This window comes from Arvicanthis niloticus, chromosome X (genome assembly GCF_011762505.2).
Source record: "Arvicanthis niloticus isolate mArvNil1 chromosome X, mArvNil1.pat.X, whole genome shotgun sequence".
NCBI classification, from domain to species: domain Eukaryota; kingdom Metazoa; phylum Chordata; class Mammalia; order Rodentia; family Muridae; genus Arvicanthis; species Arvicanthis niloticus.
In genome coordinates this window covers 42151222-42177712 of record NC_047679.1, presented here as the reverse complement: position 1 = coordinate 42177712, position 26491 = coordinate 42151222, and the positions used below count along the sequence as shown (strand labels likewise).

Below are 26491 nucleotides of genomic sequence, written 5' to 3'. Positions count from 1 at the left end.
ATAAACAAAATAAAGGCAATATACAGCAAGCCAATAGCCAACATCAATTTAAACAGAGAGAAACTTAAAGCAATTCCATTAAAATCAGGGACAAGATGAGACTGTCCACTCTCTCCATATTTATTCAATATAATATTTGAAGTTCTACCTAGAATGAGAAGAAAACAAAAGGAGATCAAGGGAATACAAATTGGAAAGAAGAAATCAAAGGATCACTGATAGCAGATGATATGACAGTATATATAAGTGACCATAAAAACTACTAGGAAACTCCTACAGCTGATGAACACCTTCATCAAAGTGAGTGGATACAAAATTAACTCAAAATATCAGTAGTCCTCCTATATACAAATGATAAATGAGATGAAAAAGAAATTAGGGAAACAACACCCTTTGAAATAGCCACAAACAATATTAAATATCTTGGTGAAACTCTAACCAAGCAAGTAAAAGATCTGTATGATAAGAACAAAATGATACTCAACTTCATATGGAGAAAAAAAAACAGAATATCTAAATCAGTCATGTACAGTAAGAAAACTTCTAGAAGTATCATCATCCCTGATTTCAAGCTGTACTACAGAGTAATAGTAATAAAAACCACATGGGGCTGGCATAAAAAATAGATAAGTTTATCAATGAAATTGAACCAAAGAACCAGAAGTAAATGCACATACCTATGGATACTTGATTTTAGACAAAGAAGCCAAAACTATAAAATGGGGAAAAAGCATCTTCAACAAATGGTACTGGTCTAACTGGATGACTGCATGCATATTACCCTGCACAAAAGTCAAATCCAGCTAGATCAAAGACCTCAACATAAAACAGGATACATTAAATCTGATAAAAGAGAAAGGAGGAAATAGCCTTGAGCACATTGGCACAGGAGACAACTTCCTGAACAGAACACCAACAGCTCAGGCAGTAAGATCAACAACTAATGAATGGGATGTCATGAAACTGAAAAGCTTCTAAGGCAAGTGATGCCTTCAATAGGACAAAACAGCAGCCTAAAGAATGGAAAAGGATTTTCACCAACTCCACATCTGATGGAGGGCTGACATCCAAAATATATATAAAAAAAACTGAAGAAACTAGACATCAACACACTAAATAAGCCAATTAAAATGTACTACAGAGCTAAACAAAGAATTCTTAACAGGGAAATCTCCAATGGCCAAGAAGTCTTAAAGAAGTGTTAAACATCCTTAGCCATCAAGGAAATGCAAATCAAAATTACTCTGAGACTCCATCTCACACCAGTCAGAATGTCTAAGATCAAAAACTCAAGCAACAGCTCATGGTGGTGAGGATGTGGATCAAGGGGAACACTCCTCTATTGCTCGTGGAAATGCAAGTTTGGAAGTCAATTTGGCAGTTTCTCAGCAAATTTGAAATACATCTACCTTAAGGCCCACTCCTGGACATATATACCCAAACGATGCTTCACCATACCACAAGGACACTTGCTCAACTATGTTCATAGTGGCTTTATTTGTAATAACCAGAAACTGGAAACAACCCAGCTGTCCCTCAACTGAAGAATGAATAAAGAAAATATGGTGCATTTACACAATGAAGCATTACTTGGCCATTTAAAAACAATGACATCATGAAAATTGTAGGCAAATGAATGGAACTAGAAAGGATTATCCTGAGTGAGGTAACCTAGATCCAGTCAGACAAACATGATATGTACTTACTTATAAGTGAATATTAGTCATAAAGTATAGGATAACTAAGATATAAACAAACCATAGACCTGAAGAACCTAAGTAACAAGGAAGACACAAAAGGAGACTCTTGAATGTCACTGAGATGGGGAACTGGATTAGACATCAGAGGTGGATGGGAGGAGGGTCTGGGGTGGGAACAGAAGGGATGAAGTGGGGGGAGCATGGAGGGAGAGATTACTGAGAAAGATAATTGGATGGAGAGCATCTCTAGGCCAAGCTAGAAACCTAGGACAGTGATAAGTCCCCGGAATCTATGAACATGACCTTAGTTAAGACTCCAAGAAAGTGGGAATATGGAGTGTGAACTGAACACCTTCTGTCACCAGGCAAAGCTTTGAATGTAGGGATTGTAACACCAAGCCAGCTACAATACCTTAGACCCACAATTCATCCTCCCTACAATATGTGCAGAGGTAAAAGATGGAGCAAAAATTGAGGAAAGTGCCAGCTAATTATTGGGTCATCTTGAAAACCATGCTTATGAAAGGGAGCTCACTCTTGAACCTATTAATGACATTCTGATATACATGCAGACAGGAGACTAAGTCATCTGAGAGGCTTCACCCAGCAGCTGATGGAAACAGATGCAGAGACCCACAGCCAAACATTAGGCAGAGCTCAGGGAGTTTTACGGATGGGGTGTGGGGGAGAGGAAAAATTGAAGCAGCCAGAGGGGTCAAAGACACCACAAGAACACTTACAGAACCAACTAACCTAGGCCCATAGGGGCTCATAGAAAAGAAATTGCCAACCAGAGAGCATGCATGGGATGGAGGTATGCCCTCTGCACATATGTAATAGCTGTGCAGCTTGGTCTTCACGTGGGACTCCTAAAGCAGAAACAGAGGCTGACTATATTGCCTGCCTTTGCATCCCTCTGTCCTAACTGGGCTGCCTTGTCTAGCTTCAATAGAAGATGCACCTTGTCATACTGCAACTTGATATGCCAAGGCTGGTTGATATCCATGAGAGGCTTTTCCTTTTCCGAGGAAAGGTAGGGAAGAGGGAAGAACTGAGAGGACAGGAGGGAAGGAAAGGTGCAACAACAATTGGGATGTAATGTAAATAAATAACCAAAAGAAAAAAAGAAAAAGCTTAGATCCAATTAGACAGCTGTCGGTTGCCACCAATGTGTAACCTATTGCTGAGTAGATGCCTATTGCTGAAGAGATTTCATACCTTAGGACACAGGACTTGGATGATCTGACTTGAAAGCCTCTTTCCTGCAGTCTAGCGTCCATGATTCCAAAAAACGCCATTCAAGCTGCAAAGTGTGTGGATTGGGGGTGGGGGAAAATGAAACAGTTATCTAATCATTTTGTAAAAGTCACAGATGTTAGTACCATCACAACTGATATTGGGTTCCAGTACATGTTTGGGAAGAAATAATCAAACTGTAACACTTACCAATTACTGATAATAATATTAAAAGGGAAAAATAAAATATTTGATCATTGGCTTTTGTATCTATTTTTATTTTAATCACTATATCAAAAGAAAAGTTGGACAGCACTTTTTATCTGTTAAAAATGTTTGAAGTATACCATTAATAATTTTATATAATCATATATGTATATATTATATGTATGTACAGAGAAAATTTACTTATATGTATGTATATGTATAATTGATGCTTTCTTAGTCTTTTACTGAACACTTGACAAAGAGTAACTGCAAAGTACAAGAGTCATCACTTACACTAATCTCTGTCATTAAGCTTCTGACACTGCTAGGATAAAAATAAAAAAATAAAAAAAAGTTATTGACTCTGCTCCCTGCTCAAATATTTTGTTATTATGTTAAAACCAGTATCTATATGTAACTCATAGCTTTAAATACAAGAGTCTTTCTGTAGGCAAGAATTGCACTACGTTAGGATTATCCACATGACTTATTGAATTGTTTTATCATGATTGATGATTTCTCATTAATATATTATTTTAACATTAACTTAGTAATAAGATATTATTCCTAAATTACAGAATGCAGATTAGGTATCTCATTGAATAGATGAAAATATAATGCTTAGTATATATGTGTATATGTATAGTGTGTATGTTTTCAAACTTTAAAATTCGAACCTAGAGATGTAAATTATTTCTTTAATCTTATCAACTTAAAACAATTGGATTTTCATGTTTTACTTAAAACAAGATAGTGTATTTCACTGTGTTAGGAAAAATCAAAGGAAATAATCATTTATTTGCAAAAATCAATAGTACGGCTTGCAAAATTGGGTTTGCAGAAACTATAACTAAAACTAAGCAAGATCTGGCACTTGCTGGTGTGATTGTGAAACTGAAGTGAGTTGGAAAAAGCTCAGGAAAATGAGCAGCAAGGTGCAGGATTAAGGAGGGCAAACAGAAAAACAAATAAAAGGATAGGCTGTATATTATGCACCCCAATCCCCAGTTGAATTACAGTGTATCAAATACCATGAGACCCTGCCTGGAGTTTAGCACCATGACTGTGGATTGCATGTGAAAATCAATGCTGAACCAAATCAAACGCTTAAAGCAAGTGCCAGACTAGCGGAGTATCTGTGTGCTATCAGCACCATGGGTTCCTTCTAGCTTTGCCATCTTTAGAATGTAACCCTTATTCATATGATCTACAAAAGACTGCTAGATCTCTTGTCCTTTCATATCTCAGGAAGAAAAGAGAAAACAGGAAGGGTGAGGCAGTGCATCTACAGTGAGTCAATTCCCTTTAAAAAGCCTTCCCAGAAAACCTACATACATAGTAATAAAATAAATGTACATATTGTTCGCTACAACCTTGTCTTGTTAGTACCCTAGGGGTAGCTGTAATGCCTTTTATATAACCTTGGTATAAAAACTGTAAGTTTTATAATCTAAGCAAGTGATTGTGGTGGGCTCACAGAAAGTACCCAAATGATATCAACAAAATCAACATTGTATATAAGTATTAGAATTCATTTTAAATTTCAGCTACTCGCTGGGTACAAGCACACAAAAATCAAAGCATTCTTATTTTTCTTTTTTAATCTGTCTTAGATTGATTTATTTACAGATCAGAGTTAATATGATCTCCATTAGCAGTATTTTCCCCCTCATACTGAAACTCCAGTGCTGGCCATGGAGGAAATAGAAGCAAATCTGAGGGAATCTGGGACTTAAAAGGTGCCTGCTGTTTCCTTTACTCTTCTCTCTTCCTCAAGAAAACACACATAGACCAGGAGATGAAGCATATGGAACAAAGTGCAAGAACTTCCAGCCAAGGACAAAGCCACATAAAAGAGCCTACTGCAGGTAAACAAAAGTGTCTAGTGACCTGCCTCTTTTCTTTTGTTTTGTTTTTCTTTTCTTTTTTTTATTCACTTTACATCGTGCTCACTGCCACCCTCCCTGTCACTCCTCCCATATTCCTCCCTTCCCTTCCCCGTCCCCTTCTCCTCTGACTGGATGGGGTCCCCTTGGGTATTCCCCCACCCTGACACATCAAGTCTGCAGGGCTAGGTGCATCCTCTCCCACCAAGGCCAGATGATGCAGTCCAGCTAGAAGAACATACATATCCCAGGGACAGGCAATGGCTTTTGAGATAGACCCCTCTCCATTTGTACAGGACTCGTACAAACACCAACGTGTGTGTGTGTGTGTGTGTGTGTGTGTGTGTGTGTGTGTGTGTGTGTGTGTGTGTGTGCTAGGTCCAGCCTGTGTATGCTCTTTGGTTGTTGGTTCAGTCTCTGAAAACCCCAGTGGTTCAGGTTAGTTAGCTCTCTTGGTCTTCCTATGGAATTGTTATCCCCTTCAGGGACAGCAAGCCTTTTTCCCAACTCTTCCCTAAGAGTCCCCAAATTCCATTCATTATTAGGCTTGGATGTTTGCATCCATCTGAGTTAGCTGCTGAGTGGAGCCTCTCAGAGGACAGCCATGCTAGACTCCTGTCTGCACACATAACAGAGAATCATTAATAGTGTTAGGGATTGGTGATTGCCCATGGGGTGAGTCTTAAGTTGGGTCCTTTACTGGTTGGCCAGTCCCTCAGTCTCTGCTCCATATACTGTCCCTGCATCTCCTGTAGACTGGATAAATTTTGACTTGAAAGTTTTATGGGTGGGTTGGTGTCTCTATTGCTCCACTGAGATTCCTGACTGGCCACAGAAAGTGGCCTCTTCAGGTTCCATATCCCCAATGCTATGAGTCACAACCAAGGTCACCCCGATTGATTCTTGGGAGCCACTCTTATCCAAGGTCTCTGGTAATTACTCGAGATGCCACTTACCCTCTACTCCTGCCAGCCACTAAGTGTAAGAAAAAAGCTTTCTAGATTGTAGATGATAACTAAAATGATCTATAAACCAAATGGAAAAAAAGATCAGTTTTTTTCACTACTGCATACCACAATTTTAAACAATAACAGAGCATTAGGTTGTTTTGAGATGTCAGCAACCACTGAGTAAAAAAAAAAAGCCTCAGTATAAACTAGTCTCCTTGAAGATCTTTCATGTATGTGCATATTTGTATGTGTTCATGTGTGTGTGGTTGTACATTTGTGTGCAGGTGTGAATGTATGTGCATGCATCCACAAGTGCATGTGGGACCCAGAGATCAATTTTGGCTTACAGTCTTTGGGTTGTCCATCTTGTTTTCCTAGACAGAAAGTCTCTTTTTTGTCTCAGATTCACCAATTAGGCTAAGCTTACTGAGAAGTGAGGTCCAGAGATCTGCTTATCTCTGCAAGATTTGTTCTCCCCACTGCTAAGACGTTACACATCAACTTCTGAACATTAAGAATACTTCTATCATTTCTGCATGCTAACTATTGTAATGAGAAAGTGAATTATTAGAAATCTTACAGTTTTCTGGAGAATAATTTTCATAATTTGCCTTCACTGAGAAAAAAAGGACAATTTTAGAAAATGTTATGCAAAGAAAATTATTCAATACCCAACATTTTTCCTTTGTAACAGCTTTTGTATGGGCATTATTGTTTGTTTACATGTTTATATAGTGAAGAACTGTAAAGTGCTATTAATGTATAAAAACTTATTGTCAAGATATGGGATTTTATGGTTTCTAAACTTATTCTGTACTGAAATTTTACTTTGATGTTATATGCTCATGCCTATATTTACATGTGTATGTATGGACACACACACACACAAGAAAAGGCTGATAGTTCGAGAATATATTTTACTCAGCTTACGTTCATATAGAGCTAGCTAACTAAGTTTGATTTCCAACACTGATAAAAAACCAATGAATATTTTTCATCTTATTAGTTTATGTCAACATTATAGAACACACACATGAGTTACAATGTAAGTATACTACAAAATGCCATTAGATATTATGAGGAACACAAAAATAAGCTCTCATACAGATGGACAGGCCAAGACAATGTTATTAGCATATATAGTTAAGTCCATGTACTCAAGTTAAACCTCTTGTGTAATTTCATCACAATCATGTTCAATTTCTCTGCCTTAGTCTTTCGCTCACAATATTGCTGAGATAACTTCTGTGATGGTCTTAGTACTGTACTCAGCATATATCAAGTGCTAGGAGATGTTATCAAAGACATGAGACTTAAAATTCAAATAGCTAAACTTTACCTATTCAAAGTAGTTAAAATTTATTGCTTTTTTATTGGGTTGCTAATGTAAGAAGTCAACTTCCATCAGAACCTTAGTTCCTTATAACAAATTCCCTCCATCTCCTTATGCTCAAAACATCATTATAAACTTTTGCCATGCCTATTTTGGATAATTAAAATAGCACAATTATATGATTCATACCAAGTTTAACTGGAAAGAATAATGATTTCATACAATTTCACCTGTATTGTGAGAATTAAATTTCCCCCCAACTTCACTGTTAATTGATATTGCTAAATTTAAATATTTCTCCTACTCTGGTAGTTATGTTTTATGTAATATTGGAATCTATATCTTTATTCACTTTCTAATAAATTTAATTTGGCAGCTTTTATAGACTTTTATCTGTTTATTTCATATTTTAAAGTTATTATTAATAATGTTAATGTTTTACCACTTTTCCTATTGAATTTGTGTTATTGTTATCTATTTATAAAGGGTCTTTGCATAATGTAAGCACTAGTCCTTTCATGGGCTAAATATTCTGAAAATCTCATCTACTTTGTGCCCTTACTGTCTATAGTAGTGATAACTTGATAAAATTCCTAATTTCAGTTCACCCTTACATTCAATTATTTATTGTTAAGGTCAATAAATATTTCCCTAACTAACCTTAAAGCCATGAAGATATTTTTGTATATTTACTTCTGGACACATTATCATTGATTTTTTACATTTAGATTATTATACATTTAATATGTATATTTAGGAAGACTTTTTACATTTAGGTTATTATACATCTAAAAACCATTTGTATTATAGCTTTAAGAAGAGATTGCTGTTTCTTTTTATCTAGATTATTACCTCTTTACCTCAGACACACTTACTGAAAGAAAGGACTACCGATTTCCTTCCCACTATTTGTCACCAATCAATGGTAAAATTGTGCTTGATATTATATCTGATTTTAAAAACATTGTTCCTTTGTTCTATTTATCTATATAAGTGCCAATATAGTAATCATTATAGTCTGATCTAACAGTACATATCTTTCTTCTTTACCAATATCCTTCAAGACAATTTAGTCTAGCTTTTGCACCTATAATCCCATATAGATTTTAGAATATTACTGTCAAATTCTGCAAGAAAATTTGTTTTTTTTTGTAATTTTATTGAATCTATGAAACAATTTGGAAACATTAATATTTATGTGTTTATAGACAATCATAAATATATTTAATTTATATATATAAGTTCTTTAATGTTTTGCTTTGATTAAATAGAGGTTCACTTCAGAATAAATTTATTTTAAAACACTATATAATTTTATAATATTATGACATCATTCATTTGTGTTTTTCTGTATGTGTGAGCGTGTTTATGAGTGTGCACAAACATGTTGAAGCCTGAGGTTCGAATTTGGGTATGAATTTTCAGGTGCCATTCAACCTTGTTTTTTGAGACAAAGTTTCTTGTTGGTCTGGAACTCATCAAGCAGGCTAGGTTAGCTGGCCAATGAGTCCCAGAGATTTGCTTGTCTCTGCCTCTTCAGTGCTGGGTTGATAAATTCAGGCTGTCATACCCAGCTTTGATTTATGTGAGTTCTTGGGCAAACACTTTATTGACCAAGGTATTTTCTCAGTTCATCTTATGTTCTCCTTATGCTAATATAGAGAATCATTTGGATATATAATTAATGAAACAATTTTCAGTGTTGATTACATACCCAACAAATTTGTTAGATTATTCTAAATTATCTGTTGATTTTTTATGTTCTCTATATACATATATTGATATTATTTGTGAGAAACACTTAAACATTTTCTTTTTCAATCCATCTCAGATTGTCCTCAAATCCCCTACCTTTCACACAGTTACAGTGTATTTGTACATTCTTACAAATGATACTGAAATTTTATGTAAGCATTTATGGAGGATATTTATGTAGAGAATGCACAAATTTTGATTTTATAAGGTTAATAAAATACTTCCATTTAAACACCATGTAAATCAGTGTAAAAGATCATTTCTTACCCATCAAAAACTTTCTCTATACTCCCTACATTCCTATCAAACTTCTAAAAAATTAATCAGTATTCTGGTTTCTAATACTATCTCCTAATTTTGTGTTTTTTAATACTTTATGTAAACACTGTTTAATCTTCTAGTTTGTCTATTTCTAATATCAACATGCATATTAAACATAAATATTAATTTCCATTGACACAGTATTCCATTGTAATATACAACATTGATGACATTTTTGTAGTTTCCAGATTGGTATTAATATGAACAAAACTGTAAAGAGAACTCTTATGTGTACCTCTTGTTCAAAATATGTATGTGCTTTTGATCAATAAAGCCAACTAATGTAAATGTTAGATTAGTAAACTAAGTCATTAAAAACAAGTGATCTTTCAAATACAGTAAAAGTGTTATGAAATAATGACTATGAGCACAGCAGACATATGTATCAAAACAAGTATTGTCACTTATCTACAGAGAGAGAGATATATACCAGCTATGTCTGACTGCAGAGCTTATGCAGCTACATTCATTCAAGCTAGATGTCATAGCAAAAAAACTCTGACATCAGAGTTGTTTGTTACATAAATGTTAGACAGAAATGGAAAGATGCTAAAGAAGGGGGGTAAAAGTTCTAAACAAAATGAATCCAAAGAGAAAGCAGAAAAATGTTATTTTTAAGAAATAAGAAAGCAAGGTATTTGAAAGTATCAGGAAGATATTATTAATAAATTTTTACAGATGACATATAAGATATTTGAGAAAGAGAAAAATTATAATTATACAGTTATAAATTATATATAAATAATTCATATAATATATAGGTACACTGGAATTATAGACACTTATTCTATGCATATAATTTCAGATACATGAAAAGATACGTATTCCAAATTATGGCTTGCAACATTTCTGTAATAACAAGAGGACAGAAAAGCATACATGGCTGTTATGACAGTCTTAGAGCATAATATCCTGTAATTTTTGAAAAGCACAAGGTAGAGACATATATAATGATAAGGGCACATGCAATGATAGATTTTAAAGATATTATAGAATAGAATACATGCTATTTATCTAGCTAATTATCTGTATATCAATGTATTTGCATAATGATATAGCATGCATTGTCAATAGCTCTACTTGAGGTTAAGCTACTGTAGGAAACTAACACTTACTGCTTTGTGTGTTTACATGTTAATTTGTTGAATAAAATCAACATGACTTCTAAGTGTTAAAGAAAGAGGCCTTTGAAAAAAATTTTCCTTAAGGATCATTTTTTCAATCTTTCTTGAGCATTTAAAAACCTATAACATTTGAAATGTAAATAAAAATATCCAATAAAATCAAATAAACATCTTGCTTTACAACTGTACATAAATCAAGAACGCTTCTCAATCCAGATCATCAGCTAGGATTTAGTCACAAGATAAGTTCTACCCACTTTGGCTTCCTTGGACTCCTTGGACTTCTTTGGAGAGCTGTAACACTCTCCTAGGTCGCGCATTCCTCCAAACTGTACTCTGTTTTGTATCCTTTTCTGTACCCTGTTCTGTATCTTTTTCTGTATCCTGTTCTGCTTTTTCACACCTATTCTTTTTATCTGCTGTTGTTACCTGACTGGTTGTAATTAGGAGCTCATGTTTATCCCTACCCATGCATTTTTACTTCTTTAAGGTCTCAGTGGTGATCAAATTGACAAGAATGTGACTACCTCAAGTGTATAAAATGTCACCCCTGTGACTCAGACATATATCACCAAATGTTTACCTTTTCATGAATATTTTTAGTGTCCTTGTAATTATGTGACAATTGACTCGAGTATTTGCAACAAACTGTGAATAGGTGTGGTTGTTTATAGGGCATGGTGGTTAGCTGCCATGACACTCCCAACATTCTCACACTCTGTGATGACAACCCCAGACATTCAGATGAGGGCACTATGGATGCTTGAGCATTCTAGATGATAACTTCCATGAGGAATCACATCCTGTAGCTGCATAGTTACTGAGATTTATCTATAAAATTGTTTTCTGTACTATCTAAAAAATTATGTAGTTCTCTTTCATATACAGAGGACACAATGTCAAACAGACCTCCTGGTCCTCTGGCTCTTAAAATACTTACCCATACTTTCCCATGATGTTCAGTGAGTATTAATTGTAGAGGCTGTGTTTTAGATATATACGTTGATGCTGAGTATTTCATAGTCATGTATCATCTCTGTTTTGACCAGTTGCTTATTTTTGAAGTGGTCTCGATCTGTTACAAAAAGAAGCATCTTTGATGAGGGATGAAGGCTATACCATTTATTTTTATAGATCTTTTGGGTCCATGTTACCTTCATTCTGGGTGCAACAGAGAATAGACGTTAAATACATAGGTCCTGTCATCACATTATTTGTTTTAAATCTGGTTTTACTATTACATTACTAGCTGTGCAATATTGCAGGTTCCTCGGCTTGGTCATTTAGTGCAATTTTCTTTCTTACTTCTTGAACAGGAATGTTAACAGTGCTCATCATATTGGGTTGTGATGAGAACAAGAAAAGACATTATATGTTTAACATTGAGAACAATTCCAAAAATGTGAAAAGAGCTGGATGGCATTTGAAATTATCACTGATCAGTGGTATATTCTTCCACAGGTTTAAATCAAAACTCAGAAAAACTGTATTTGAAGATTCCTTACTCGGTTCAGTAGCAATATTTCTAAAAAATCTCTCTTTGCATCATAGTGAGAGATTGATACTCTTGATGAAATAAATGTCGGGAGGAGACACTATTTTCTGGCAAAGCTTACCAATCATTTGATACAGTAAATGTTTAGGAAATGCTTCAAAACTGTTTCTTTCCTCACACACAATGAGAATCTATGCTCAAAGAATGACCCTCAATCTCCCAAGCACACAGGCTTTTATTCCTAGGTGTCTCTGTGTCTCCAGCTCTTGTTTATGATGCTCTCCATCTTTTTCAATCTAGAGGTAAATGCTACTTATCCTTTAAGACACTGTCTCCTCCAGGAAATCCTTGCCAATACACGGCTACACACTATTTCAATCTACCAACCAGCCCAGTAGTAAACCGAGTAAGCTAAGCTGTCACTGCCTTTGTTCTGAATAGCTATGTGCCCCCTTGTCATTACACATATTCACTACCTTGTCATTTTAGTTTCTTGTCACCTTCCTTCCTCAGCCATACTGGTTATTTCATACAAGAACTGTAACTTTCCTCTTTATCCTCTGAATCTGTACTAATAGTATCATAGAGCAAGGTGGAAGTTCAAGAAACATTTGTGAATAGATGAACAAGCATATCTGCAAGCGCAACATCCTTTCATCATTTGAAATGTGTGCTGTGGAGCAAACCAAAGAAGACTAAAAAGAACGATCAGTAAGCTAAGGAATAAGTAATATAATTAGAACAACAGGACATACATGCATAAAAATGTGTGAAAGGCAGTGTATCAGCAATTGCTGCAATAAACTATGCCATAAACAACTTCATAATCTTAATGATCTGAAATAGAAAATCATTTTTCCACTCTGAGTATTTTTGCTGTCTTACTCAGCTTTGGGCTTGGTTCCAGGCTGCAGACTGGCTGCATGTTTTCCTTCCTAGAAGTTTGCAAGGGTAACTTTCTCATGGTTCATCACTGGAACAAAATAGGCAAGCCAATCATGGATTCCCATTTAGCTTTCTGATCACCTTCCACTGGTTAAGGTAAGGCACACATGATGAAGAACAGCATCAAAGGGAAAGGGAGTATGCTGCCCCACTGTGGGGAAGGTAGGGAAGTAAACTTGTGTTGATGTTTAGATTATCACACAGCAAAGTTGATGTTTAGATTATCACACAGCACAGCCCACTATCCATTTAAAGTGCTAGGTGATGTCACTAGGTTCCTTGATGGTTTATTGTTCTCAATGAGCAAAACTTCAATGAAAAGAATAGTTTGAGAAAAGTTTTCAAATAGAACAATTCCCTAGCCATTCAATAGAAAATACGAGGTGTAGTATGGCTATAAAAGAAACACAGTAACATTCCAGAGAAGAGAAAATAAAACAAGTGGCAACAAAGTACGATGCAGAATGCAGTCCACTGTATGCTAAAGAACTGTATGCATGTGCCTAAAAGGAGTCAGAAGCCATCCATTTGTCTTTCAGCATTTATTTAGCTAGGAGAGCTTGAAGCAATTGGGTTGCATGACTCTTTTATTCTTTCTTTTCAAATTTTATCTTTATTTCATATATATATATATATATATATATATATATATATATATATATATATATATATCTTATTCACATTTCAGATGTTATCTTCTTCCTCCTGAAACCCCCTATCCCATCCTCTCTCCTCCTGCTTCTATGAAGATCTGCCCCCACCCACCCACCCACTCCCACCTCCCCACCCTCAAATTCTCCCACACTGGGCATCCAACCTTCACAGTACCAAGGACTTCCTCTCCCACCTATGCCCTACAAGGCCATCATCCCCTATATATACAGCTGGAGCCATGGGTCCCTCCCAGGTTGGTGGTTTAGACCCTGGGAACTCTGGTTGGTTGGTATTGTTGCTCTCCTCATGGGGTCACAAACCCCTTCAGTTCCTTCAGTCTTCTCTCTAACTCCTCCATTGTGAACCCCATGATCAGTTCAATGGTTAGCTGTGAGCATCTGCCTCTGTGTATGTCAGACTCTGGCAAAGACTCTTAGGAGACAGCTATATCAAGCTCCTGTCAGCAAGCATTTTCTGGCATCTACAACAGTGTTTGCCTTTGGTGACTGCACATGGGATAAATACCCAGATGGGGCAGTCTCTGGACAGCTTCTCCTTCAGTTTCTGTCCCACACTTTGTCTCTATATTTGCTCCCATGAGTATTTTGTTACTCTTTCTAAGAAGGACCAAAGCACCCACACTTTGGTCTTCCTTCTTCATGAGCTTCATGTGGTCTGTGAGTTGTATCTTGGGTATTGTGAGCTTTTGGGCTAATATCCAGTTGTCAGTGAGTGCATACCATGTGTGTTCTTTTGTGGTTGGGTTATCTCCTCAGGATGATATTTTCTAGTTCCATCCATAGAAGCACCTAAAGAAATGTTCAACATCCTTAGTCATCAGAGAAATGCAAATCAAAACAACCCTGAGATTCCACCTCACACCAGTCAGAATGGTTAAGATCAAAAATTCAGGTGATAGTGGATGCTGGCGAGTATGTGGAGAAAGAGGAACACTCCTGCATTGTTGGTGGAGTTGCAAGCTGGTACAACCACTCTGGAAGTCAGTCTGGCAGTTTCTCAGAAAACTGGACATAGAATTACCTGAGAACCCAGCTATACCACTCCTGGGCATATACCCAGAAGATGCTCTAACATATAACAAAGACACATGCTCCACTATGTTCATAGCAGCCTTATTTATAATAGCCAGAAGCTGGAAAGAACCCAGATGTCCTTCAACAGAGGAATGGATACAGAAAATGTGGTAGGTACATTTACACAATGGAATATTACTCGGCTATTAAAAACAATGAATTTGAGAAATTCTTAGGGTAGCATGACTCTTGACTCAACTTCTTTTCTCATTTTTCCCCACACACAGCTTATCTGACCCAAAATAACAAACAGGATTTCCATTTGTAAGTAGAAGTCTTTCTGGACGGCTTAAACATAACACAGTGACAAAGAAATTTGCTAAAATAAGGAAATGGAAAGAGTCAGGGAGCCATGGACAGAGTCTCATCCGTCCCCGTAGATTTCACAAGAGAGTCTGGGACAACTTACAAAAACGGAGTTTGGAGCTCATTCAGTGCCAAAAGTGGTAGGGTAGCTCAGTGGTAAGATGCTGAATGACAGCATGTTCCATGCCAGTGGCTCTAGGTTCAATCCAAAGCCAGAGAGGTAGATGAAGTCATGCCATCAGCACTAAGACACTGTGGAACACTGAGACATATGTATTAGTGCCTCTTTGTTCTCTTAACAGCTTTGCAGCAATCTGTGCAGCTTCAACTGTTGTTTAAATGTAAAACGTAGTCTGAGTAGTACTGCTATCCATGCCCCTGCTCTGGATTGACTTAAACATTGAGATGAGGGAGCCTAATTTGTTGATCTGAAGTTATTATTAATATCCTGGCTACTAAGGCTTCTAGGAAAATAAGTATAAGAGACTTATTAGTATTTTAATGGCTAGTTATACCAAGAAGTAGGCTGTTTCCACTAAAAAGGCTAAAAAAAAATCCAAAAATTGACAGTAGATCAGATGCTGGCAGTCAAAGCAGAACCAGTGACTTTATTAATGTGTGTGTGTGTGTGTGTGTGTGTGTGTGTGTGTGTGTGTATGTGTGTGTGTAACAAAAAAGGCAACACCCTCCGCTTCTGCTTTTCTTTACAAGACTCATACCAACTTCACACTTTCTTCCTCTGAAATCTCATAGGAGTTTACTTTGGAATTACTCTTTTCACACTCATGTAACTTTTTTTAAACAACTTTTTTTAAAGATTTTATTTCATGGTGTTGGGGGAGGACCCGGTGGCTGTGGGAGGATCCTGCCCTCTCTTCTTGCCTTGTTATGCATTTCTCTCCGCCATGGACAGCTGGGAATGGCTCACCCCTGCGGAGGAGCCTGCATGGAACTGCTTTCCCGCTCATCCCCATAGTAGTGGAGCAGACCGGTCAAGGCGATCGCGCTTATGCCCGATTGATGACAGTGTGGCCAGTCTGGTCATAGCCCAGCTGTTGTTCTTACAGTCTGAGAGCAACAAGACACCCATTCATATGTACATCAACAGCCCAGGTGGTGTGGTGACTGCGGGCCTGGCTATCTACGACATAATGCAGTACATTCTGAACCCCATCTGCACATGCTGTGTTGGACAGGCTGCCAACATGGGCTCCCTGCTCCTCGCTGCTGGCAGCCCTGGCATGCTCCATTCACTGCCCAATTCCAGAATCACGATCCACCAGCCCTCCGGAGGGGCCAGAGGCCAACCAAGCCACAGACATCACCATCCAGGCAGAGGAGATCATGAAGCTGAAAAAGCAGCTATACAACATCTATGCCAAACACACCAAGCAGAGCCTGCAGGCGATTGAGTCAGCCATGGAGTGGGACCGCTACATGAGCCCCATGGAAGCCCAAGAGTTTGGCATCTTGGACAAGGTCTTGGTCCACCCACCTCAGGACGGGGAGGATGAGCCAGAACTGGTACAGAAGGAGACTGCCACAGCCCCGATGGATCCTCCTGCCCCGGCAGGCACCTATCCTCTCCAGCAGTGTGAAGACCAAACTGAGGACTGCTACACTTCTTTTGCTGGGGCCAAGAATGACCCCTGGAGGAGATGTGGATTGAGGTTGCCCTCAAAGCAGGGCAGCCTGCCCGAGACACTGTGATTTTAAATTAAATCTTTGTGGTCTTTGCCAAAAAAAAAAAAAAAAAAAAAAAAAAAAAAAAAAAAAAAAAAAAAGATTTTATTTTATGATTGGAGATGGAGCAGAAAGGCTAACCAATAACCATCTCAACCTGAGACCCATCCCATGGTCAAGCACCCATTCCTGACACTATTAATGATACTCTGTTATGCTTGCAGACAGGAGTTTAGTATAATTGTCTTCTGAGAGGCTCCACCCAGCAGCTGACTCGGAGGAATGCAGAGATCCACAACTAGTGGATGGAGCTTGGGGACTCTTATCCAACAGCTGAGGTCCCTGAAGGGTATAGGAACTCCACAGGAAGACCAACAGAGTTAACTCACATGGACACTTGGGGCACTCAGTGTCTGAATCACCAACCAAAGAACATACACTGCCTGGACCTAGGCCTCCCCACTCATGTGTAGCAGATGTGCAGCTTGGTCTTCATGTGGGTCCTGAACAACTGGAGTAGGGGCTGTCCCAAAACATGTTGCCTGTATGTAGAATGTATTCTTCTAGCTGGGCTCCCTTGTCTAGCTTCAATGGGATAGAAAGCAAGCGCCTAGAATTGCAGAGACTTAATGGGCTAGATTGGGGGGATACCTAGGGGACCCCTACCCACACAGGGAAAAGGGGAGAGGGGATGGAGGAGAAATTGTGGGAGGGGCTGACTGGAAGGGACAGTTGGTGAGATGTAAAGTGAATACATAAAAAATGAAAATAAAAAGAATTTTATTTTATGTATGAGTACAGCATTGCAGTCCTCAGACACACCAGCAGAGGGCATCAGATCCCATTACAGATGGTTGTGAGCCACCACACAGTTGCTGGGAGTTAAACTCAGGACCTCTGGAAGAGCAGTTATGGCTCATTACTGCGGCGTCATCTCTCCAGGCCCTCATGTAACTTAATGTCCAGATGCATTAATTCATCTGGACTGGAAGCAGTATGTGAAAACTGATCATAAATTGTATTTTGGTGTATCCAAATGTGATTTTAATATTTTGATTTCATTATTAATTTTCAATTGATTTTAATAAGTGTGATCGTTTGACTGAGATGCACCCCATAGGCTTAGGCATTTGAATACTTTGTCCTCACTTGGTAGTGCTATTTAGGGAGGCTTGGGAGGTGCCGCCTTGCTAGAGAAAGGAAGTCACTAGGGATAGGCTTTAAGACTATTAAGACTATTTCTTGTCTTTCTGCTCCATACATATATTTAAAAATTCGAGGTCTCGGCTTCCTGCTCCTGCACCATGACTGCAGGTTGCTGCCATGCTTCCTTATCAATTGAGTGAGTCTCAGCCCTCTGGAGCCATAAGCCCAAATAAATGCTTTCTTCTGTAAGTAGCCTTGGTCATGATGTTTTAATCACACTGGCAGAAAAGTAACTAAGACAGTAAGCATGTGGAATAATGAGTGTCATTCTGACATTTTCAGACATATGTCATAGTACTTCGCTCATATTTTCATGTCTCAATCCACAATAGGACTTTTACTTTAAATGTGATTTTTATTAACTGACTAATAAAAAGGAGTGAGCACTGAAGACATGAAAGTTACAAGCAATATAAGTTGTTCTAATAAAATTTTTTAAATACGAAGTCATAAAAGCCTAACATAGGTGTTGAAATGAGACAGGAAAGACAGACAGAGCCATCAAGTATGACTGCTCTGGTGCAAGTAGGAGCACCTACTATGTGCATGTCTTCCCAAGACCTGGCCTTCAGTGATATTTCATCAGCACTTTACATTAAACTGGCCATGGTAAGAATTTTACTAAGGCGATGAACTTAGACTCTCTCTTGCCCTAGAGAAAGAGCTGTTAAACATTTTACTCATTTATCATTGATTGAAGGAAAAAGAAATGCTCTCTACATTCCTTTCATTCTGTCAAATTAATATTTAGCAATTTATATGTTATTGTACATATGCTATCTATATTTCACACATGACTCTTTCCAATGTGGATTTTCAAATCAGAATAATGTAGCTAATGAGGAAATGGCACAATGTATAACAGAATAGAGAAGTTAATGTATGCATATATTTTAGCTTAGTTTTTTTTTAAAAAAAAACAACACAGCATATCTTCGAATGTCAGTCACATGACAATTTAACAAAGTGTGAATTAGTTTTTGGAGATGAGATAATGGTGGAGGAGATAAACAGTTATGGGGGCGTTCCCACTCCATCTTCCCCACCCCTTCTGTCCAATGCTACCCTACAACGTCCCCCTTGTTCATGTGTACATTGTCACCTCTGAAGACTGAAACAATACCGTGTGTGGGCAAAGGACAAATGTGGCAGCATACTTTCAAATGAACACTGGCAAGACACAATGGAAAACACCTCCCTTCAAGTAGAAAACAATGTGTGCATCTCCTTTGGAAATGTTTGATTCTACCACAGCTTCATAACTCCTCGTTCAGATGTTAATGAAATGCTTTCCAGGATCCACTCAATAGAAAGCTTTACCGCTAAATGGTTACATGGCATCAGCTGTGTTATTCTCCCAGGGTTGTGTGGACTCTGCTGCAATGTGTCCATCAAAGGGAACAATGCAGTCAGGTCTCCAAAGGACTGCTTTGGCCAGTGTTAAGTGGAAGAATGACAGCGTTTCCCTTTGTGTGATGAAGGACGTTTGCACTTAAAAGTCTTTAAGAACAGAAATACTGAGAGCAGTGTCTGTAAAACGTTAAAGTTAAATGTGTGCTTTTTCTTTATGGTAAAGCATCTGGTTTCTGTAGAATGAATCTTGTTGATGCCAGTTTCAAGGTTGCTGTTCTTTGTGCTTTTAAACCAAGGTCAAAATGAGAGGCAGCTCAGAGGCCTTGAGATTGTCATTGACAAGGAAAATAGAAGCTTTATAGCTGCAGCACTAATTAATCACTTCAAGAAAAATAGAAGAAAACTATATGCATAAACACATGTATACACGTGATTAACCCTGTCGACAGCTAATTGAAATTTACTTTATGATCTTATGAATGTCTTTATATATAGCCAAACACATGATAGGTCTAAATATATGTTCTGGAGTTAGATGAACTCAGGGGAGAAATGTAGTTTCTTTGACAACATTGTTCTAAAATACTGTTGGAGGGAAGAGTGGCCTTCAAGAGATCTACACTTTCTGTCATATTTCAGTTAAAATCTGAATCTGAGGTGTAGCTCAGTGGTATTGAACTTGCTTGGCATCTGCAAGACACTGGGTTCATTCTGTACTACAACAAAAATAATTTGAATTTTTATTGTCAATGGGTCATCGCATCTCATAAGTAACTTAAGAAACAAAATGCCTTTTCACAACATGCTTATCATTTTTATATTTATTTTTAAAATTTATATACTAAATATTTGATCATATCTGTTCCCCTCCCCCAGCTCCCTTTAGATCTTTCTTATCTGCCTACCAACTCCACCTCATGTTCTTTCTCTCTCAAAACTAACCATAAAACAAACCAAAAAAGTCAGAGTCTGTTTTGCATTGGTTCACTTCTCCTGTGGATGGGCCTGCCCTAGACTGTGGCTGCTGTACCTAGTGACATTCCTTTGCAGGAATAATTTTCCCTTTCTCAGCAGGTATCAACTGCCATGAGCTTCTAAGATAGGGGGTAGGACTTTATATCTACTTTCCTAGCTCCGTGTTGGGACCTTGTCTGGCTTGAACTTGTAGAGGTCTCATGCCGATTGTGTACCACCACACATTAGAGAAGCTGCTTCTTGAAGTAGATGATAATCAACACAACTGAACAATGTGCAGAGAGTGAGAACATTCGGGGCATTCAGTCCTTTTTTGAAAAGGTATGTCTTTATCAAACCCCTCTTCTCAATGCTTGTGTATCAATGCAGAAGAGGAGCAAGACAGATTATAAAAGCCAGAAGTGATGGATGATTCATAGAAAACAGCACGTACCCAACACAATAGGACTGATATTCATAGGAACGTGTTTACCTTGAAATGCAAAATACAACATCAAGATGTCAAACCTAGAAAACAGTGCTCAAGTGTTTAAACTCAGGCCATGTGCATAAAATGAAGTTGTTTCAATGGCACAGGATACTTATTCTGAGTTTTCTATAGCAAACGTTTAATGAGTGCTTTATACACATTAGTTGTGGAGCAATTTTACAGCAGACAAATGTATGTTTAGATATTATTCTTTGGAAGCAACCATTTGGAGCTTATTTACAGTAGTAGCCTCACAATAAATTCTTTAAGTTAACTTTTCATTTAAGTATTTCACTGTTAGTAAAAAATACTGTTATTTCATAGATGTTTATCTTCAACTGAAAATTAGAAGCTGTTTTCAGGAAGGAACTGTATTTAATTTATTTGCATAAATAGCATCATATTGCTTTATGAAAGTGGACTATTCTAACTACAAAGAAAAGTGCTGCTCAGAGTGGCACACACTTGTAACACCCCATCACTCTGGAATCTGAGGCATGATTGAGACATTGAAGCCAGCTTGGGATATAAACCCTGTTCAAAGTCAGCCTAGGCTACACAGCAAGGCTATATCTCAAAAATAAACATGACTATTAATACAGTAGCATTTCACTCTTCTAGAATGTTAGAAAACCAAGATATATATGTATATGTATATGTGTGCACATATATGTGTATATATGTATGTATATTTGCATCCTTTATTACTCAAAGCCAAAATTGTTAAGGTTCTTTTTATTATTATTATTACACTTAATTCTCTCTCTCTCTCTCTCTCTCTCTCTCTCTCTCTCTCTCTCTCTCTCTCTCTGTAGGTGTGTGTGTGTGTGTGTGTGTGTGTGTATGTACCCATGTGTGTACACATGTGGAAATCAGATGACAGGTTGCAGAAACTTATTTTGTTCTTCCACCATGTGGGCCTGATGGGCTGAATTCAGGTCACTAATCTTGTCCGAAAGTATCTTTACCCACTGAGCCATTTTGCCTGCTGGCCCATGTGTAAGCTTCTGAAGTTACAGCAATCACCAAGTGCCCATTATTCCTCCCCTGATGGAATCATAGATATCAATGTAAGGGACCGCAATTAGTTTTCTGACATAAAAAGATATGAAAAAGCTATGCAACACAGACCTGGAATTTAGGAAGGTTACTAGAGAGGATAGCTTCTATGTCAGTACAGGAATCAAAAGAGAAAGATTAACCAAGCTACAGAAAAGAATGGAATTACAAGAAGCAGGAAGTGCAATTGTTGAGGAAAATAAAAGGGCCTTGGAAAGAGAAGAATTGGTTGAGTTGTGTCTAGGGTTTAACATCCGAAGAAAAACTGAGATAGATGGTTCTAAAGATGAGCAGGAACAAATGCAAGGCCCTCAGTGCCATGTGAGTTGTGTTAAAGCTCTGCACCACATGGTGGCTATAAATCACTGTTCAGCTTCAGTTATGAATCAAGGAAATATTTGGAGCTTGAAATCACCACTCTGACCACTTGCTAGAAAATGGAATGATTATCACAAAGACTGGAAGGAGGCCAACTAAACCTTCAGACTCCAGTGTGTCGGGCTAATAACCTAAAAACTAAAATGGTTATTGTGGTGATGGAAATACTTTGATCTAGTATGAGAGGACCAGTAAGACTGCTGATTGGTCTTGCATGGAAAACAAGGGTAAGATAGGTCTGTGCCGGAGTTTTTCCACCTTGGCAGTATTGTCAGTTTGGTCCAGATCATTATTTTGAGAGCTGGCCTGTATGTTGAGGATGTTTAGCAGCACTGCTGGATTCCACTCACTAATTAACAGAAATATTCTCCTCATGATGACAACCAAAACTGTCTGCAAACATCTCCAAGTGTCCTCTGAAAGAATATAATCATCCATTTTTTTTTTTTTTTGAGAATTACTGCTAACTCAAATAAGAGCCTTTCTGGCCTTAGTTCTGTATTAGAATCACCTGAGAAACATTTAAATCATAGAAATGTTCTATATTCATCATTTGTTCACTAGGTCAGAATCTTAGAGAATAAAATCATGTTTTTTTCTAAAATAATTTTATAGTGCATTTAAACTTGATAAAACTGTGGGTATAGGTTGTATTTGGTGATGTATGCCTTTAATCCCAGCACTTGGGAAGCAGAGGCAGGCAGATCTCTGAGTTGGAGGCCAGCCTGGTCTACAGAGCGAGTTCCAGAACAGCCAAGGTTACACAAAGAAACCCTGTCTTGAAAAACAGACAAAAAAACAAATAAACAAACAAGTCCCCATAAACTAATATTGCTTCCACAAATATTACACCTTTTGTATGATTTCAAACATTTTGAACCAAACTTTTAAGCATTCTTTTATTTCAAAGTGAACATAATGATAATGTTCTCTATGTCTCAATTGATAACTGTGAGCATTCGATAATTCTGTTATATAATATGTAGAAACTGCTGTTAGGTATTGTTACTTTCTGGGGAGGCATGCAACTCTGTACCATGACTTGTGCCTTATGCAGCACTTAGTTTTCAGATATTTTTGGTCAGTTTGATAGAATATAGTGTTTGGTCTCATTTCATATTCTTATCTGTCCTCTCTTCCTTGAAGCCATCTTGATTGCTTACACTTCCTAGCCCATGCAGCATTGGGCTTTAATCAACTATAGAATGAGAAATTTCTAAGCCAGATTAGAAATAAGAAAAATAATAATAATAACTAAATAAGAAAATAATAATAATAAACATCTTTCAAAGGACTAAGAATAAGAAACAAGAGAGAAAGCTAAGCAGTTAAGAGCATTTTGTGCTCATGTACAGGACCTGAGTTCAGTTCCTAACACCTATTTTGGGCAGACCACAATGACCTCTTACTGTAGATACAAGGGGGGTCTGATGACCTCTTCTGGCCATCATAGGTACTGCAGTCACATGCAGAAACACACATATACTAAAAAATAAAATATAATAAAAATAAAAATGAAGATTAGGAATGAGTTTGATACAGTATAACAATAATTAGTACATGGAAAAATTTCCAACTCAACACATTGTAAGGGCCTAGTATAAGATAAGCATATAAGATAAGACCCCCGTATGGTGGTGAACGAGCAGCAGCTCACGTCTAAGTGGGCCTTGAGATCAGCTACCCAGTGCTGTACATGGAACAAGTGACATGCTGCAAGTTTGTCAAGAAGAGCGAAGTCAAGGTGCTGTGCACAAAAGCCATAAGAGACTTGCTTAGAAGCGAGACTCACAAGGAGAGTGACCAGATGGGATGATTGTTATGGGTTGGAGGCCAGCTTTGTCAGTGAGTTCCAGGTCGGCAACTGTTATAGAGTAAGACCCTGTGTCAAAAAAAAAAAAAAACAATTCATATACATGATGCATAAACATACATGCAAGCAAATGCTCATGCATATAAAATTAAAATAATAAATCTTTTAAAACTCCAAAATAAATATAAAAAGACATAAAAAGCATGCTAAAGTATGGACATAGGAGTGGCTCAGGAGCCTCCCACCACTAACTGAGGAATTGCAGACTGTTGATGGCTTCTGGGAGAGGGAGTATTGAGTTTCTCTTTAAGGGCGTGGCCTCTGGTTGGTCAGTCCATCCAATAGATAACCTCCTACTCATGCTTATATGAGTAATAAATACTAGTTGGACTCAGTGGATGATTTAAAAAGACGAGTCAGGAGGAGCAGAAAGGGAATATGATCAAAAAATATTTTTAACTAAATTCCTAAGAAAAAAATAAATCTTTTATTTATTTATTAATTATTTTATTTATTCAGTGTTCTGTTTCCTATGACTTGTATTCGTGCAAATTATGTCTCTGTGAAGTGTGACACTACTGCACCCGGGTCTTAAACTACCTAAATCTGTTGAACTAGATACAGAATGCTGGCCAAAAGCAAAATGTGTCCTAAGGGGCACTCTATAAGTCAATCCAGTGACCTGACCTAGAAAACAAAACAGCCTGGGGCCTGAGCCACAGTGGAGGTCAGCTGCCGATTTAGCACTAGCATGGTGGCCTTGTTCAAATCAGACAATGACATTGACATGATCTGCTGAGCCTACCAGTTGAGGTCAGAAGGGTACAAGTACCAGTTGTACTAGACCATGTTCACAGTGTGGTCAGCACCCAACTACTGCCAGAGCGATAGGAATGTGGCAATCAGCTTGCAACTAGGCCAGCATCTCTAGAGAGCTTTCATTGCCTTTGGAGACTTGCTCCCACAATACATCTGCAAAAACACCCCCCCACAAAAGTCTGTAGCTCACTACTTCCTGTAACAATACACTACTTTCTGTAACAATACAGCCCCTTCTCTTCCCTCCCCTGTTCAAGGCATTGTTACTCCACTAAGAGACTAAGAAACTGCCCCACCCATTTGCCACAGGGTTACTATTACTTGGAGAGGTTAGAGACTGAGCTACAGCCCTGCTCCCCCCCCCCCCCATTTGATCCATGGCATCTCCAATCATTTTTCAGTTTTCTCCTTTTCTGTTTATTTTTTGGTTAAAAGATTTAAGGAAAAAAATTTATTTTAACAAGAAGGGTGAAGCTAGGTGATGAGAGAGAGAAAGAGAAAGGGGGGGCATGGAGGCAGATGTTCACGTGTCTCCACCAGTCAAAGATAGTTTATATATCTAGGTTGGGTATTGGGTTACACTTCTGATTGAGCATTACCAAACTTATAAAGCCTTTGATTAACATTTTTAAAAAATGTATAAAAGCAAAAAAGGAGAAGGGGGCGTGGGATAGGGGTTTTCTAGGGAGGGGAAATGGGGAAAGGGGATGGCATCTGAAATGTAAATAAAATATAAAAATAAAAAAACGATATGAGGGAAAAAAGATTTAAGGAAAAGAAGAAAAATCTAATAAAAGAAAAAAAAAATGGTCCAAAGGAGTGAAAACCTGGAATTTCCCTATTTAGGTACATCAGTAAAGATGAACTGCGATACATCCATAGCATGGGATCCAAGCCATAATTAGCGGTATTTGGGTGATAGAATCAGAAACACGCTATTATGATGGAGATAGATTCCAAATATACAGTTTACAAGCACAAAAGATCATGGTTTGTTTCGTTTGTTACCCTACTTTGGCATACAGTTTGGAAACTATATCTTATCAGTTTCCCCCGAACAGTTCCTTAATAAATCACTTACACAGGAATCCTCATGTCAAGGTCTGTTTCTAGGTAAGTAACTTAAGCGAGAATCCAGCTGTGGCATGGTATGGAAAAGGGAAGTCTTCACATTCAACCAGTGAGAGCTCCTGATCAGAACCAGCCCATTTCCTCTACAGACACATTTACAAAAAGAAAAATTACTATAATTGTCTATGAGGTTGTAAAGCGAATAGCCATAATGCAGTTATCCCTGGGAATTAGGACGGAAAGGCGAAGCCATGTTTTTTACTTATTTTAGCAATATTTGTTTAATTCTTTGAGAATTTCAGGCACTGTAAATTTACAACTACTCCCACTCCTCCCCATTCCTCCCAGATCCACCCCAACTTCCCTACCATCCCGAACTTTGTATCTTTTTAAAAGAGTTCTAACCCATCAACTCAAATTTGTCCATGTACTTCTAGGAGCATTAAATCCCGAGGGACCTGCTAGAACTCATAACTGCACTGAATTAGGGTTGTATGGAAGGATAGGCACCTTTATGTTTCAACCTGAGGAGAAATTTTTACATGCCATGGAAAGCAGAGTCCACTGAGTCACCAATAAAGAAGTAATTATTTTCAAGGGCTTTGTCATCTACCTAAACAGCAGTCACAGAATTATCTATGTATGTTGCCACATACTGT

The 26491-nt window shown here is 37.7% G+C and overlaps 1 long non-coding RNA gene and 1 pseudogene across 1 annotated transcript in view; one reads left to right on the top strand and one right to left on the bottom strand.

The window, feature by feature from the left end:
- LOC143435552 (uncharacterized) overlaps nucleotides 1–25968 on the bottom strand; it is a 33119-nt gene extending 7151 nt beyond the window's left edge. Inside the window, exons 1-4 of the long non-coding RNA XR_013105923.1 lie at nucleotides 25843–25968; nucleotides 23922–24011; nucleotides 11453–11587; nucleotides 2919–3003 (exon numbers count right to left, since the gene is read on the bottom strand). This is a non-coding gene — a long non-coding RNA (uncharacterized LOC143435552). The remainder of the gene's footprint in view (nucleotides 1–2918; nucleotides 3004–11452; nucleotides 11588–23921; nucleotides 24012–25842) is intronic.
- Nucleotides 15053–16716, top strand: LOC117694918 (ATP-dependent Clp protease proteolytic subunit, mitochondrial pseudogene; annotated as a pseudogene).
- Nucleotides 25969–26491: the final 523 nt, after the last annotated feature.